The 17,217-nt window shown below is 46.2% G+C and overlaps 1 long non-coding RNA gene across 1 annotated transcript; it reads right to left on the reverse strand.

Moving 5' to 3' along the window:
* Positions 1–648: 648 nt before the first annotated feature.
* Positions 649–12,500, reverse strand: LOC114608870. The gene is made up of 3 exons (XR_003709432.1): positions 12,251–12,500; positions 10,236–10,452; positions 649–879 (listed from the first exon to the last, which is right to left on the reverse strand). It is a non-coding gene; the product is annotated as an uncharacterized LOC114608870 (long non-coding RNA).
* Between the last annotated feature and the right edge of the window lie 4,717 nt (positions 12,501–17,217).

Here is a 17,217-nt window from a genome sequence, read left to right on the forward strand (position 1 = left end):
TTGTATGGATAGAACCACAGCACACATGCTTGTTCAATGTGTGTGTACCCACACACACACACACACATACATGCATACACACACACACATACATGCATACACACACACACATACATGCATACACACACACAAACACACACACTTTCACACCTTTGATTTTGGTCTCTGACTATCTGCCATGGTTTGCATGTAAAAATTTACATATGCCAGAACATAGGGTTTGAAAAAAATATGTGTTAGTTAGTTTCTACTTATTAACACATTTCTTTCTCAGCCTCTCTAGCCAATTCATGTCATGAATATACTCAGTTACAAATTCCCAGAGTCCAGAAGCTTTCCAGGGGTGGGTGAGGAGGTTGTCTCCAGAGTCAAAATGATCCATGTGACTGGAGATGGGCGAAAAGCTGTACAACCTCAAACAGAGATTTAATTATTGGAGTCTCAGTTTTCTGATTAAAATTTGGAGATGAGAGCTGAAGACATAGCTTTATGGGAGAACACTTGAATGAGACCTTGTGTTTAACTTCCTGCACTGCAAACAAACAAGCAAACAAACAAACAAACAAGCAAGCAAACAAGCAAACAAGCAAGCAAAAACCAAGTAACCAACCACAACTAAACAACCACAACAAAAGTGCACAGTGGAGATGAGGACTTCTTCCCATGTCACAGGGATTGGTTAGTATTGAGATACCATACGTGAGGCCAGTGCTTACCACTTGGCACAGAGACACTTAGTAATGCTAGCCTCTTTCCCTCTGTGACCTACCATAGATTAGGAAGGCAACTCAGAGGGCATGACTAGTGCCCAGCTGGGCTTCTGTTCTCTGAGCATCCTACATCAAGGAGCAGTGAGAAGTCCCAGCCAGCAGCAGGTTTCTGGAGAAAGGATATAAATCTCAACTGGACTTAACCCTTAGCACATACAATCTGGCCTTGGGTAGTTCTAGTGACAAAGATGGAGGAGGAGCTGGCTTGTGCAGGTGGGAATCCCTTCCCTGTAAGACACACCAAGAACTTGGAAGAACTTTCTGGAAGGAGTGGACACACATTACCCAGGAATGTGTGGCAAGTGTCTTCTGGGAAGTATATGAGTTGCAGAACCAGCATGGTTGCCCTGGGCTTGTTCACAGGCTGAGGCAGACGACAAGTCTATCCAATGAGATCCTCTACTGCCTGCTCCAGGTTGCTGTGAGCCACACTTTCAAGCAGACATAGGGCATAGGATGCACTTTCATTCTCTGTGAATATTAATGGGATGACATTACATGGACCTCCCACATCGTTTCTTTCTTTTTTTTTTTTTCAGGAAATTTTTTTTTTATAATTTATTTTTTCTCAAATTGTAATTCATTCACACAGGGGTTATAAATACAGAAAGGCAAGATGTGGAGAAGGGAATGGCACTGGAGTGTGGGTGTTCAGGGGGAATACAGATATCATCAGAACCGGGTATCGGCTGGGTGAAGGTTCAGGGGACAAGTCACTGTGACTCTGCCTATGACTCGCTTGTCCTTATCTAAGTTGGTATTCTCTGCAAGGCTACCTATTTACAAGGTCTATGACTACTCAGGCTTGTAAATTTCCACAAAAGCTGCCTGTTTACATTAGCTTATAGCCATCTGTTTCAATGTTTTTCCACTGAGACCCAAGACTTGGTGTTAGTATACATGTATGACAGGTCTATTGCTGATTTTAGGCCTATGGCTGATTTTAGGCCTTCAGTGGGTAAGCAGGGCTGCCCCTGACATCTCCTCCCTTCTCTAAGTATAGAAGGGCTGTGGCAATTCTAAACTTGCAAAGGCGGGGATAGAGGCCTGACATCCAGTATTTGAAGGGGACCTTGTAATGGCTCCAGTCCCCCTGTCGTTGTCCAGTGAGGCATGAGGGCCATACCCATCCCGATGTCTTTTTCCTGGAGAGGGGATACTTTTGACATCAACCCCTATGCAGTCAGGCTTGTCCCTCAGGGAACCCAGATAGATATTTTTATCTTTTATTTATATTCCCTTGAAGTGCTTAGCCTCGCAGCCTACACAAGAATTCAGATCGCCTGACAGAGGGGGTTCTGGGTGGCCCCACTCTGCTTGGTCTAGGGGCAGAAGTCCCCCCTTTTAGGTTGGGTGAAGATGGGTTTTGGAGACACCCTGTATAAAGAAACAACCTCATCTTGAGTCTCATGGTCCTCCATAGTTAACTTATGATAATGTATCTGAGTAGGTTTTGCTACCAAATTATTTATCTGTTGTATCACAGAGTTAGTCCACCTATTTGAGAGCCAGGGAGCAGCAGAAAAAAGAACCCAAATAATGGTCCCAAGATGGGAGGAAATAGGGTTGACAACCTTGGAGAGACTGAAAACCAATTCTTGTACCAGCCTTCATCTGTGTCTTTCTCTCTCTGAATTTTCTTAGGGCCTTCACTACCTGTTTCATGCTCTGTTTAACCCTCCTTGTCTTGTCTATGTAAAGGCAACCTTCTTCTTTAAGAGCTGTACACAGTCAAGAGCTGTACACAGCCTTTTCTATTGTAATAGAGTAAATCAAGTCCAATAAGGATCTTTGTGATTTTAGGAGGTCTCTTCAGACAGCGAAATGAGGGATTTCTTCATATTAGTGATATCAATCTCTAGCTGTTTGATGTTCTTGTCAGTGGCCCTTCAAAGACTGAGTAGTGTAAATTCGGAGGCCAGCATCTGGATTAGAACTTCTAACAGCAGACATCACGGGTGATTCATTTTTACCTGGGATGCTGCCTGAGTTAAAGCTCCTAGGAGTCCTTCTTTCTCTCGGTTTTCTGGGGTTGGGTGCTGAGCTGCCGCCTGTGACCTGCTCTATGCTCTGGCCCCAGACCGGAAGTCGCCACATCGTTTCTAAGCAATAGTTTAGCAGATTTGGTGAATTTGCTTAACTTTTAGGAATTCAGTGCTTACGTATCAAGCACTCACATGAGTGGGTATCGAGTGCCAGGTCTGTGGTGACGTGTGGCTCCCTGGTTTCTATCTGATGGCTTACTGGAAACCTCCCCATTCTATGTGAGAGCAGAAAGAGGAAGTGACACCTTGGTTTTATCTCAGAAACTACAGTTGGAGATGAATATATGTGATTAGTCATCTCAAAGCTCGTTTCAGCCAGGGCTGTCACAGGGTGGCCATGTGACGGAAGAGAATTATAAGGCTTGTTTCTAACCTTGGTGTGGGATTTTGGGAAATCACCTATTTCCCTCCCTGTCCTAGTTCCTGCTCTTATAGACAATAAGAGGGGCAGGCGGGAAGCTACCTGTGTCTAGCTCTGACATTTTGTGACTCTAGCATGACCACAAACCCCAGAGACCTATGACATCTTCTTGCAGACCCTCGCATGTCCTGCACCATCATCAGGAGATCCTCTTGATAGGGTCCCAGGTCTCTTCCTAGGTCCACCATTTCTGAGTGGCCCTTGGACCTCTGGACACAGCTGATGTTTTCCCCCTTTTTCATCAATTTCCATTAGAACTAACTACTGTTCCTCCTGGCTACAGGCTGATAGCCCTGGGACATCACATGTATAAACATTTTTGATTGTCTGTTTGACTTTGTAGATAGTATTTTGCAGGGAGCTTGGACATTTTGTGAGGTTTGTTCTGAGGAGTTAAATCATTATACATATCATTTGGGTCTTAGTGGGCTTATGTTTTCTTCTTTCCTATATCGGGTCACTTTTGAATGTAGCCCCCCTTCCTGCACTTGAAATATATGTAACCCCACCCCGTGGCTTCCCTTCCCATCCCTTCAATATTGCTCTGGACCATAGTTTGGAAAGGGCAAATGAAAAAAAAAATTACAAGTTTCCCAGTACATTGTTGTAATTGTTTTGTTTTATTGTTAGGTATTAGTGCCAGTCTCTCTTAGTGTATTTAATTTGTAAAATAAACCTTATTATAGGCATGTATATGAAAAATACAGATTTGGTTCTGTCTGTGATTTCAGGTACCTACTGGGGTCTGGGGAAGTATCCCTTATAAAAAAAGGGGGGGGGAGAGTCCACCAAGTGCTCTTTCTAGAGTAATCATTGAGTACCCACAGTGCTTTTATCTCTTTACTGTGGCTGGGCCTTCAGTATTCAACACTGTGGGATCTATAGTGCCCACTCTCAACCTTGCAAGTGGTTTTGAAAACATACCCAGTTACATACTCACCCAGGCCTCTGTCCAAGGTCTATGGAAAATGCTTACCTGGATTTCTGGCCCCTCCCATCTCATTTGCAGCCCCTCCCCATCTCTCTTGCCCTGCCCACCCATTTCAGCTGCCTTAGCAACCCAGGGCACCATGCTCTCTGCTGTTTAAACTTAGCTGGCATTCTGTCTTCTTGTGCTATGGAAGGAGTCCCCAAAGGTAGAAGGCTGTCATGGGTCTTACCTTGCCCACTGTCACGTACTGTCCATTGTTCAGTGCCAGAACACGATTGCCTTAGATCCATCAGTTTTGTGACTATTTTCTACATAAGGAAGTGCCTACTACATAGCCTACTTAGTAATCCATCTGTCTTCCACTGGGAACTAATACCCACACAGGATGTAGATAGGTAACACGTAAAGATGAGGAATAAAAATGTGTGTTTGTAGGATGAACACTCTTCCACACATCTTGACAGTTTTGGTTTTGCAAGCCTAGCAAGCAGCAGAGTTTTTGGTTTACTATGAACATGTCGAATGTGTACATTTTAAATGATGCTTTGGCCTAAGCACTGGAAAGGGAGCCGAGAAAATGTTTGGGATCGATGGAGCCGTGGCCCCTGCTCTCAAGGAGAGGATCTTCTGCCGGGCATATGGTACTTAAAGCAGCCACCGGGCAGGTCCTGAGAAGTGCTTAGTGGGATCTAGCACTTCTCTCTTGAAATACTGTAGCTAACTGGCAGTGTAGCTCAGAACATCTGCCCAGTGTGCACAGACCCTGAGTTCGGTCCCCAGCACTGTACAAACAAAAAGTGAAAACTGAACAAATATGGAAAGGAACTAACAAAAGCCACAGGCTACTCTCTTTACATTATAATGTTTTAAAAGTGAAAAAAAAAGTTTAAAACAGAAAGTATCCTATACTCCTGTCATACAGTATACCTGTGGTGGTTACTATTTATGGCCCACTTGATACAATCTAGAATTGCCTCAGAGAATGGGCCTCTGGGCATGCCCATGGGAGGTTATCTTGACTGGTCAGCCTGGACTCTATATGTAGAGGAAGCAAGCATTGCGCAGTCATCTCCCTCTGAGTCCAGATCATGAACGTAGTGTAACCTGACGCTTTGAATTCCCACTGCTTTGATTTCCCCATCATGGGGGATTGTACCCTGTACCTTGAGCCAGAGTAAATCTTTTCTCCCAAGTATTTTATCACAGCAACAGTAAAATACAAAGCCCAAGACAATAGTCATTAAACATGTCCCTCTGTAAGTTTTGGGGCTTTCAAAAAACTTATTTTTAACAATTATAAGTTGAATTTATATAAGTTGAATTATAAGTTGAATTTGCAGGAGAACTGAAAGGACCCATGTACCTGTCACGGCTTCTCTCAGTGGCTGCATGCTAGATGATGGCAAAAGCCATCAGGAAAACGACAGCAACATGGTTTCCAGATTCCATCCAGCATCTACATTTTATACCATGGGACTTCATATTAACATAGTGTCCTAATCCACAATAATGGTCAACTTGATACAGCCTATAGTCATCTGAGAAGGGAGTCTCAATGGAGGGATTACCCAGGTAAGACTAACCTATGGAAATGTCTATGGAGGATAGCCTTAACTGTTCATTGGGGTGAGAGAGCCCTGCCCACTGTGGGTAGCATCATCCATAGGCAGATGTTCCTTGTCTGTATAAGAAAGCTAGCTAAACACGAGCCTGCAAGTGAGCCAGCAAGCAATGGTCCTCCATGGTTTCTGCTTCAGGTTATCTCTTGAGCTCCTACCCTGACTTCCCTCAGTGATAAACTGTGACCTGTAAACTGAAATAGACACTTTTTTTTAAAAAAAAAATCAAAGCTGCAGGACTACAATACATAGTCATGGTAGACTTGTATGCATGGTCTCGCTTTTATTTCCTCAGTTAATGGCTACAATGGCTGTATAACAAATACCTGTCTACCTCAGGTAGCAGAGGCTTTCCTGGCTTTCACATCACCTTACTCCCATGTCACCTTTAGTGACACTGCTGTTCCGTACCATACATTCTTTTTAAGTGTGTACACTCTTCTAGATTTTCTTTACTTTCCTCTTAGGGTCAGTTCCTGAAGACTGGAAGATGATAGGCTTGCATAGTATTTTTTTCTTCGGGAAGATTTCAATATACTTTGAACTGGTGCTAGCCGAGCAGACGGGGAGCAGTTGAAGATACAAGGGGACTCTATGGTCACATGGGGCTGATGCCCTCTTGACCACAAGTCTTTGCTCTCTGGTGTCCTACTGCTGGGAAACTTTGGAGCTCTACCAACAAAGGTGGGGCTTTAAGCTGATAATGAGGCCAAAGGGGCAGCATGCCTGATGGAAGGAACCCAGACATCAAGGGGCTAGGGCGCTTCCATAGCCCACTGTCCTGGTGTGCTAGAGAATGACAGAGCCATAGAGCAGGGTCTTGTCTCCAGCTGCCACAGCCAGAGCTGCCTTAAGTTGACCAGCCAACAGATAGACTCACTTGATGTGCAAAGCTGAAAAGTCTGTCAAACTACCTGTCTGACCTGAAACCCAGGAGCAGTAATGTTATTCTATTCCCACACTATTGAAGGTTCTGTGGATACTTGTTATGTAACTAAAGCTGACTGATACATAATGTCCAGGATAGAGGGAGAAAAGGGAGGGAGGTCACGGGTGCAGGCAGCCTAGGCAGGAGAGAAGGAGACACTTTGTATTGAAAACGTGATGATATGCTTTGCAAAGATCAGCATGCATCTGCTTTGGATGTTGGGGGGTAGAAGATGCTCACACATCTCCATTGAACCCCTGGCTTTTTATAAGGGACTCAAATAAACATGCCAGCTAGCAGTGGCAGGAAGTCCAAAGAAAAGAGAACTGAAATTATTGTGTAAGGAAAGCACAAAACAAGTCACAATAGGAACCAGGATTGTTATGTGCAGTTTCACAGGCTGTGTCCTACACAAAGGTGCCTGGCCAGGGGCAGCCTAAGATGCACTGGGTACCAGGAAGCAGGGAGGTAGAGAGAAGGAAAGACTTCTGTTTCCCTTTTAAACACAGGGTCACACCTGTAAAATTACAGTGCAGACTCATACTCCTCTTCTCAGATGAGCTCAGGGACAGGCTGGTGTTCAACACTAGGTGCACAGCTTCCTCAGGATAAAAACCCTAGGTGGCTTCTTTGCTGAAGCCCTTGAGATGTCATAGTAATAATAACAACCCTTCCCTCTACAGATAAAGTTGGCTTAATTCTGGTTTGCTTGTTGCCTCCAAGAGCCACAAGTTCCCCAGATAAAGTCACAAGACAGCCAGAAGGGAGGCATTCTTCTTGCAGAGCAGATTCCTGTTCTGGAAAGGGGGAGGACACAACATTCTCCTGCCATGCTTGGCCTCTGAGTACTGTGTTAGTAGAAACTTTGAGGTCAATGACCCGGGGGAACCTCTAGGAATGTCTCAGGCTTCAGCTGGTTAGGACTTGCTGGAGTTCAGTGGCTCCAGGAGTCCAGGACTGTAAAGATCTGAGAAGGTAACTATGCTAACGACAGACAAGAAGGAGGCCTAGAAAGGCCCTGGGTCACAGATCTCATGCATGGCACCGCTGCCATGGCAACCCAGGCACATCCACTTTTCTTCTTATGTTCACCTTGGGAGCATGGATGGATAGTTGTGACAGTACTGGACTAGGACAAAGGACAGAGAAGCCAGAGCAGAACCTTTCCTGTCAGAAAGCTGACATGGATACCCTCCTAGGTGCTCTGAGTGCAGGGAGCATCTGGCTCTAGCAGCCTAGTAGTAAAATGCCTTGGCTCTAGCTCCATCCCTAGCAGGAAGACAGGGTCTAGTCACACCCTAGGTCCCACAGCCTGGTCCCATGGTGCCTTCGCTGGTATCACATGCTAAGATCTCATTACATAGACCCAGCTCTGGATTCTTACATACTGATGGATTGGGACCAACTGGGTTTTCTGATTAGACTGCCTGTCATGTGCTTCCCTTCTGTTGTCAACAGGGAATAAAGCAAGTGGCACAGAGAGCAGAAGGATGTGAGACACCAGAACAGCCAGCCTTAAATGTGTGCACTAGAGAATGGGTAGATGGGGGTAGGGCCTCCAGTAAGGGCCTGGCTTGCACACCATGAAGCTCAGGCCTAATTTCCTCCGACTGTGACCTGAAGAGGTATCTAGATGGTCACTGAGGTCTCTCCAAGATTTGCCATAAATCCAGCCTTGATCATGTGAAGACTCACAGCAACTAGCTAAGAACAGCTGTCTCTGAGTATTTCCTCAGCTCCGTCTCATGCTTGTGTCTGCTCCTCCTGATTTTCCCCACCCCCTCCCCACTGTCTGGATAGAGTGGCTTGCTTGGTGCTATTCATTCCTTGGCCTCTGCTAGTTGAATCTGTTTGCTTGGAGCATATTGACGCACAAGGGGGCCAGGGCCACTCTGCTCTAGGTCATGGTCTCTGGAAGGCCCCAGGATCTCAGGGTGACAGGAGACTCTTCTGGTCAGAGGTTTGGTTGGCTGCCAGGCAGAAGGGAAGTGTAGAGGCTGGCTTTGTCTGTAGTGTCTCAGGGTCTGACCTTTTCTCCTTTCCATTCTCCTCTTTACCCAGGCTGGGGTGCAGGGGGTGGCTCTGGTTGCTGCTGCCCCAGAGAAGACGAGGAGGAGCAAGGCCAGTCTCAGAAAGGGGAAAGAAGGCTGGCTCAAGGGTGTGTTCCAGAGACTGCAGTGGAGAGTGAGGTTGGGAGGAGGGCGGCATTCACAGGGGTCATCAGGCTGAAGGTCTGCCTGTTCAGGCCCCTATGCCAAGAGCGGAATGGACACAGCTGCACAGCATGCACCTGGTTTGACATGGTCTGGCCTGGGCAGGAAACTGCTAGACTCCCGTGTTTTATCTTCAAAACCCAGTGCCTGGCATTGGTAGGTGCTCAGTAAACATTTACTGACTTTGTATATTCTGCATTTTTCCAGACCATCTGCAAAGTCCTGGTGTTCTGTGCCATTCAGAGCTTCTGGTTGGTGGCTCATTGCCTCATGCCTCTGAGAATCAGGGCTGTGGAAGAAAGCTCTGTACATGTGGTTAGGCACCCTGAGCCATCGCTAGATCAAGCCCCTCTTTCTTCCAGGCCTCAGTTTCTCTATATATGAAACAGAAAGGAGAGATGAGGCCATGAGGTCTTGCTAGTTCTGGGGTTTTTGTTGAAGTCTCCCATTGGAGCCTAAGAGAACTTACTGAACTGACCATGAGGAAGCAAAGTCTCACATGGGCCAAGCTTTCGCCAAAGCAGGGGCATGGAGGAAGCAAATGCCCCACAGCACTCTGACCATTTGGAGACTAATCCATGCTCTGGTTTGGTGACTGTTTCCTTACATCTTAAGCCATTTGTGTATCTGTGTCAAAGAGTCTGCACAGTGCTTTACATGCTTATTGATTCCTCTGTTCATTCATTCCGACAACATTCATAGACCACCACAAGGTGGGAGGTAGTAGGGTCTCCACTAAGAGTCGGTGAACAGAAAATAAAGCCACATGAGCCCAGTGTTCGGATGGTTGATGGTGGCGCTTGTCTTCTCCCTGAGAACAGTGTGTCGAATGCTCACCCTCTATAAAGAGGATGACTCCTTCTCTGTGAGGAAGACCCTAAGGCTTGGAGAGATCAGGTGACTTGCTCAAATACCTGTCTTCCTCATCCCAAGTTGGTGTTTAGGACATTACCTTGTGTTACCACACAACCACAGAGACATACATAACACAACTCACCTCCCTTTGAGGCTCTGTTAAGTGAGTTGTTTTTGCTTTATCAAGGCTATTTTGTTCCTGAGTGTGCATGTGCATGAGCGCGTGCACACGCACACACATACACATATACAATATATTATATAGTACATAGTATATGTACTATATACGATATATACCACATATCACGTACTATATACTATATATTCTACATATCATATATGTATATGATAAAGGTAGCTTCTCAGCTACTATATTTTCAAAGCTGAGCAGCCTGGAGTCTTGAATCATTTAAAAAGATGAACTCATTTTGTGGCTTTTACCTTTTTTTCTACCTTGAGCCAGACACCATTTCCATCCCTTCTCTCCGTCAGAGCAATGGTCTTTAGGACTTCCAGATAAGAGCCTGTCCCTGGTTAGCCGTGAGTCATCATGGTCGCCGGGAACTCATTCCTTGCCCCATGACGCCTGTAGGTTGAGCTTGCTCTGCATGGGTACTTGTTTCTCTCTTGCTTCCAGTATCAGCTGCTTCTGGGAGAGCAGAGCAGAGTCCTACAGACCAAAGCAGAGGCGGCCTGGATTAGATCTTTACACTTTGAGAATGTTTGTCCAGCCTGATTAATACTTGGTTGGGAGAATGTTCATCAATATTCTTGAGGGCAGGTGAATACGGCTGAATTGAGCCCCTCTTTGCTCTGTAACACTGACCCAAGCCTTTTAACATCTCTGAGCTTCTCTGAACATATCTGTCCCACAGATACTAGAGTGACAGTCAACTGGCTGGTCTCACCAAGGGATGCCATAGATCTAGATGAAGGAAGGGAGGATGTGAAGGCAAGGTGTCATGTGTGATGGGCAGAGACTGCTCTGTAATGTTTCCCTTTCAAACTCTGAATGTGCCTCTTCGGAGCTGTGACCTTGAGCACACTTTCAGCTCTCAGACTCAGCATCAAAGTTGGCCTGAGAACTTTACCCTAGGGATGCTTTTAGTGAGCTCAGGCCTCCTGGATGGCAGTGGAACTCCACAATCTCCACACCACAAAGCCCTTCTCCCTAGGTTCTAGGTCTCTATGCTTAAACCCTCCACTAACGCTCACTAGGGTCAGAAGGAAAACAACCTTAGTTAACAAACAACTTGGGTGACCCTGTAGGGCCAAGCCACCAGGGCCACTTGGCTGTTCTCTAAGTGCAGTGACTGTCACAGTTCCTGATCCTCAGGACCAGTCCTGCCTGCTGGAAATAGATGGCTCCCTCCAGGTGGCCAGTGAGGGTGGGGCGGCTTCACAAATAAGGAAAGCCAGGATAAGAGGCAGTGTTTGCCTCTAGGAAACAAATGACTGATAGGGCTGAGATAACCCCCAGGAGACTGTTCCAGAGTCATGTTCCTGTCCAGCCACTCTCCTGTGCCAGTTTTTAAGAAATGAAAGGCTGTGGTAGCCACCTTCCCTTTGAAGTGCTGTGTCTGTTTGCTTATTTGATGCAGAAAGGTGGAGCCCCAAAGGACTCAGCTTCTGGTGTCTACTTTCCTTCTAGGGTTCTGAAAGAAACAAAGGTGTGAAGATCAACAACAATAAGGACAACAACAACAACAACAACCATCACCTATGTGAAAGATATGGACAATATAGAAACCATGTACTCAGATGTGAGAGGAGGGTCCCTGATGCCTTGGTGACCCTGACTGCAAACCACAGGCAGCAGCACCTGGGGTAGTAAGGGTTTGGTCAATGCACAGCATCTGGAAATCCTGACATCAGGAAAAAGGTGGGCCTTTGGCACATGGTAAGAACTTCTCTCAAAAACATTTAGCTTACAACAAACTGTATGAATATAACGTTTTTCTTACTTATGCTGCAAAAATCATCCTAGGAGAAAAATCCATTAACATTTCACGTCCACAAAGACACGTTCTGTGGTTTCCAGGTACCAGGCCAAATAAGAAGCCCAACTCATAGCAACAGATAAATTTTAGCCTTCTGTTCAGCTTGTGGAGACTTGAGCTCTGAGGTTTTACCCTCGGCAGGGCACAGTAAGGACCAAGCAGCAATCTACCCCAACAGTTCCCCCATCTTTTCCTATAGAACAGACTGTGGGAGAGGTTCTGCTGGAGGTTGTGTCTCTGCTTCATTAGGGAGGGCCTCAGCAATCAGCTCTCCTTCAGTCAGTCCATGGTAGAGCTGGGCCAAGTGCAGCTGGCCTTCACTCCGCCTCACACCCCAACACCGAGGACAGCCGCTGATGAAATACTTCAGCAACAAGGACCTTAGTGTTTGGGGCGACAATCTGTTTTCATATCACTCAAATGCTTGTCCTTACACTGAGCTGAAACTGGCCTCCCTTGAAACTTTACCTATGGGTTCCAGTTTCTTCTTTCCTGGGAAGTCTTGTAGAATTCAGTGTGAGCCTTCTTTACATGTCTACTTTTCAAACATGTGAGAATAGGTCTCTGTCCTCCATTCCTTTAACTCCAGGGATGTGTTTCTTAATAACCTGGGGACCCTGGACTACACATTAAGGTCTTTGGAAAACAGTACCATCTCTTCAGAAAAATGTACCCACAAAAGTCTGTGTACACTCTGCTGGCAACCCCTCCCCATTGTGACCCCACCACAATTCCCCAGTAGTCAGTTGGCCATAGGGAAAACTCACGTGCTGGAACCAAGGTAAGATGACAAGGGTGGCTGAGAGCCAAAGGACCTGCTGTCCCCACATCACTTAGTGTGTGTAGACTGGCTACCCTGGCTTGCCAGTCAGAGCATACACAGGCTTAGCAGGGCCTTGATGGCGCTAAAGGTCAGGCATCAACTGAGGTGAGCAAAGGTAGCTGGAGACTGCTCCTGATGATCTTCCCCAAGCAGTGCCATCAATTAGGTGTCAAGCCTGGACTCTTTGTTCTAGTCCAGGAGTTTCCCCACAGAGTAAAATGGCTGGATTTGAGCAAACTAAATGATTTCCATAACTGCATTCTCTCCTTGGGAGGCAGCTCCGCCCTCAGCTCCCCACTTCCTCTTCCTGTCTGAGGCTTCTCTGCCTCTGAATCTAAAGAGAGGAAAAGAGTCGGGAGGAAGAGAAGAAGAAGGGAGGAGAGGGAAAATTCTAAGACAGAGGGAGGACGGGAGGGTAGGAGAGGGACATCTGAAGTCTAGGACCTGTGGAATCACTTATGCAGGGAGCTTGAGCAGAGCTGGGCTGGGGTGTGGCTGGCTCAGTAAGTTCTGCTGTTCTTCCTAACACTGCAAGTGATTGTCTTCAGTGGCTTCTCTGGGAACCACCTTGAAGGGCTACAAGTTCATCTCTACCAAGCCCAGAGGTGAAGTGACTTCTTGGGGAGTGGCAGTATGGTGAGGAATTGACATAGGAGCAGCACCTGACTGCTTCTCTGAATGTCACATGGTCTCTTGACTCTCGAGAGTCTGGGTTACCCTTCAGGACTGAGAGCCATTTTGACAAATGACATTATGGAGAGTGATGCACTCTTTAGACACTCATGGATTTTCTTTTATTCGAGTTAAAAAATTTCCACTTCTGTTTTACCTGTACTCTGAAAATTGTACCAGCTTTACTTCCTCTTGAGGTCCTCCCAGATGAGGCAGGGCCTCTGGCCCACAACAGGCTTCTGCGGAAGCCCATACCACCATGCATTGACATGATCAGAGAGCTCCTTGATGCCCAGAATGAAAGCTTCTTCATCTCCGCCTCCCTGGAGCCCAGCTGGCAAATGATCTGCTCAGGTGATTCTCACAGTGCCCAGCAGTGCCCCCGTGGTTCCAAGAAGGCAGCTCAGAAGCCCCGGGAAGGAACAGCTGGTTTGTGGCACAGTGGAGGGCATCCAGAATTTCCAGCCACAGCCTCCATTTTCCTTTGTTTATGTCCCTCCCTACTGGGCTTCTGCGAGAGGCTTCACTTGGGCAGGGACATGTGAAGGCTTCCTTAGTGTAAAGTACAAGAATCAGCAACTGAGCCGGGCTCCAGGTTATACGGCTGCCGTGCATTCTTGGGAATGGCAAAGAAGCTGTAGTTTAAGATCTGAATACCAACCTACTTCCTTCTTCCTCCTCTAGTCCTGTGTTCTGTGTGATTCTCCCTCCAACCCTTCCCTTTCAGAAAGAGATCAAATACTATGTCTATTGTAGAATGAAATTGTTCTTTACCCAAGGAACCTTATGAGTGACAGGCAAGCAGAAGATGTTTCTAAGGAAGAGGAAATGGCTGTAGCCAAATCACTCTGCCTTTATTGTCTTTAGTCAAAACCAAACTGAGGAGCATTTATTTATGCCTGAGAGCCTGAAGGGACACCAGTGTGCACAGCATCTCACAAAGCAGATGGAAATCTAAGACTTAAAATCTGAACACTGGGGCTGCAGAGGTGGCTCAGTGGTCAAGAGCACTGGTTGCTCTTTCATAGAACACATGAGATTCCCAGCACACACATGGCCGTTCATGACTGTAACTTAACTGCAGTCCCAGGGCATCTGACACTCTCTTTGGGCCTATCTGGGTACCAGTCATGCATTTGGTACACAAAGTTACACGCAGGCACACACACACACACACACAAAGGCTAAGTGTCTGGGTTTCTATGTTCTTAAGGCAAGCACAATTGTAAACTTTCAATGTGGTAGAAAAAAACAAGGATCCAGGTCCAACTAGCTGGAATCTGGTATCCAGGGCCCACGTTATAATAATGTTCTCAGATATATTATTAACTTCTGAGCCTTGAGGCTTTTTGTTATAGGGTACTATATCTGGTTATCAAATAAGATCTGTAAACATCTCTTTTAAAATACCAAGACCATCAAAGGTGATAATTGATGTCAATGATAACTCTGAACCTGAAGACAGAATAGGGTTGGAACCAGAGCATACATCACACCTGGCTGACAGGGACTTTGGTTGTGTATCTCCCCTGAAAGGAAGTCAGATCCAACTTACAACCTTGGGTTGTAATACCTCTGAATAAACCAGGCACACTGATGAGGAAGAAAGCTCCAGGCAAGTGGGGTACAGCTTGGCCTCTTCCAAGAAGAGCCTGCCAGGCCCTAATGTTTAATTCCCCCAAACCTATTGTCAGACTCATCAAGGAGTGGCCAATGGCTTAATCGACAGCCTGAACTTTAGAGTCCAAGTGTGGGGGCACATACCTTTAGTCTCAGCTCCTGAGAGGCAGAAACAGCTGGATCTCTGTGAGTTTGAGGCTAGCCTGATCTAAATAGTAAGTTGCAGGCCACCCAGGAACTGTCTCAAAACAAACATGCAAAGGAGCTGTGACCCAGAGATGAGATATGGCCTTCCATAGAAACCACATCCAGACTGCCTCTCATCCCTTTTTAATCCTAGTTCAGATTTTTTCCTGTGGAATCACCAGCCTTTGCTTCCTTCAGGGAAGACACCTACTTGTTCTTCCCCAGCTTTCTAATCCTCCTTTTCCTCAAGCTTTCTTACCCAAGTTAAAGTCTGAATACATCTGTAACATAAATTATCAGAAAAATAAAGTGTCACAGGTCCCTTGTGTTGACTTATTTTTATGATGCTACTTACATGGTACACATGTAGCACTGAATAAAAGCTTCTACATTGTATACTCTAAGACTAAAGTAAATGTATAGATTAAACATCATCAAAAGACCTCGATAAGGAAGGTTCAAAGTGTCTTTAATGGATGGAGTTGTTGGTTTTGCTGAAAACAGATGGCCATCATCAAGGGACAGTGCTAATCAAATGCGGTTCTGTTTCTGGCTCATCATAAATGGCACACCAGCTGGCTCTAACTGGAGATGCTGTAAGGCCTTGATGTAGCCCTATAATGTGACCTTCATGGAGTACAAACATCATTTCTACGCTGTGTCAGCCTGTGGTCCTCAGTTAATTTGTCCATGCCAATTAAGGGTCTGCTTCATATTGCCCAGCAATCATTCAGAGAGTGCTTGTATTTTATCATATGAAACAAGGGATTTAAAGATTCCCCATGTGACTGTTGAGGTACCCTTAGAAAGCTTCTTCTGATAGCTTTTGTGGCTTGAGGCTTTTCAGGAGGAAACCAACAATGACAACAACAACAACAACAACATCCCACAAAAAGCTCTTCCAGAAAGTGCAGGTGGTAGTGGTGGGAGGAGTTGTTCCATATCGCCCCCTGGTGGTGGATTTCTTTGCCCTCTACATCGTTCTGAAGAGATGGCTTGAAATGCAGAAGATAGCACTTGGAAATGTCGAGATTTTGGCTGGGATGAGGGGCCTGGACATCAGGACAAGGATGGAGACCTGGATAATCTAGATCATGAAAACTAAATCTGAAGTAGTTTTTCCTGTCACATGATCTTTTCTCTCTACTGATTCCTTTTGGTGCCAAGGTCATTGGAAAAATTTATACAAGAAAAGTGTCTTGGACTCTGGAAAGAGGATATAGAACCTTTAGGGCCCCAAGGCAGTGGCAGCGACTACTGTGAGGTCTATGGATTCCTCTGACTCCCTTCTGTACCCTGTGTCCTGGTACCTCCAACTCTGTGGGAAGCTGGAGACCGGAGCAGGATTTGGGCTAAAGGCCCTTCTGAGGGTCAGGTTTTCCCTGGACCCCAATCTCATGGGTGCTGCTGATCTGTGCCTCTTTCTCAGGATAATTGAAGGGACAGCTCTCAAATACTCAAAGGCTGTCCGCATGCCACCCTCACTTACTATGATATTCTTCTCCCAGAAAGTCCAGGCCCAGCAGCCACATGTGGAAGCAGATGAGTTATCGTTCGAATCTCAGTTTTGTCACTCATTCATCAAACCTCAGATGCTCTTGACCCTGTGACTACACTAGGGGCTCAGCACATCACTTCATATCTCCTGGCTCAACCATCTGAACCTCTGGACACTCTGCTCCTCTCCTCTGAACAAGAACAATCTTTGGCTTTCTTTGGTGACTCATTTTTCCACCCAAAAGACTTTCCCATACCCCGGGCTGCTGTGCAAACTGTGTCTTTGGCCCTCTTGGGTGTGTGTGAGGCTCCAGCCTGGAATTGTGGTGAAGCTGGATGCTATTCTGAGATGTTCTGTAGCCTTCCAGCTATTTTGGGCCCCAGCGGTCTCTCTGTCCATGTCGCAGCCACAATTTCCAAAATTCATTCTTTCATACCCCTGACACCCCCAGATCCAAAATAGTGCCAATCTGGAGGTGGTGAGTACAGCATGTTAGAAAGAGCGGGCATGTGTGCATACTCCACCCCCAGTCTGCAGCTGGGCCAAAGAGAACCAAGGAGCTAGGCCTAGAGGCCAAGATGGAGCTTGAGAGAAATGAGGGTGTGTGTGTGGGGACTTATACCCTTGCTCACAAGT

The sequence above is a fragment of the Grammomys surdaster genome, unplaced genomic scaffold (genome assembly GCF_004785775.1).
Source record: "Grammomys surdaster isolate TR1022 unplaced genomic scaffold, NIH_TR_1.0 125941, whole genome shotgun sequence".
Lineage (NCBI taxonomy): Eukaryota > Metazoa > Chordata > Mammalia > Rodentia > Muridae > Grammomys > Grammomys surdaster.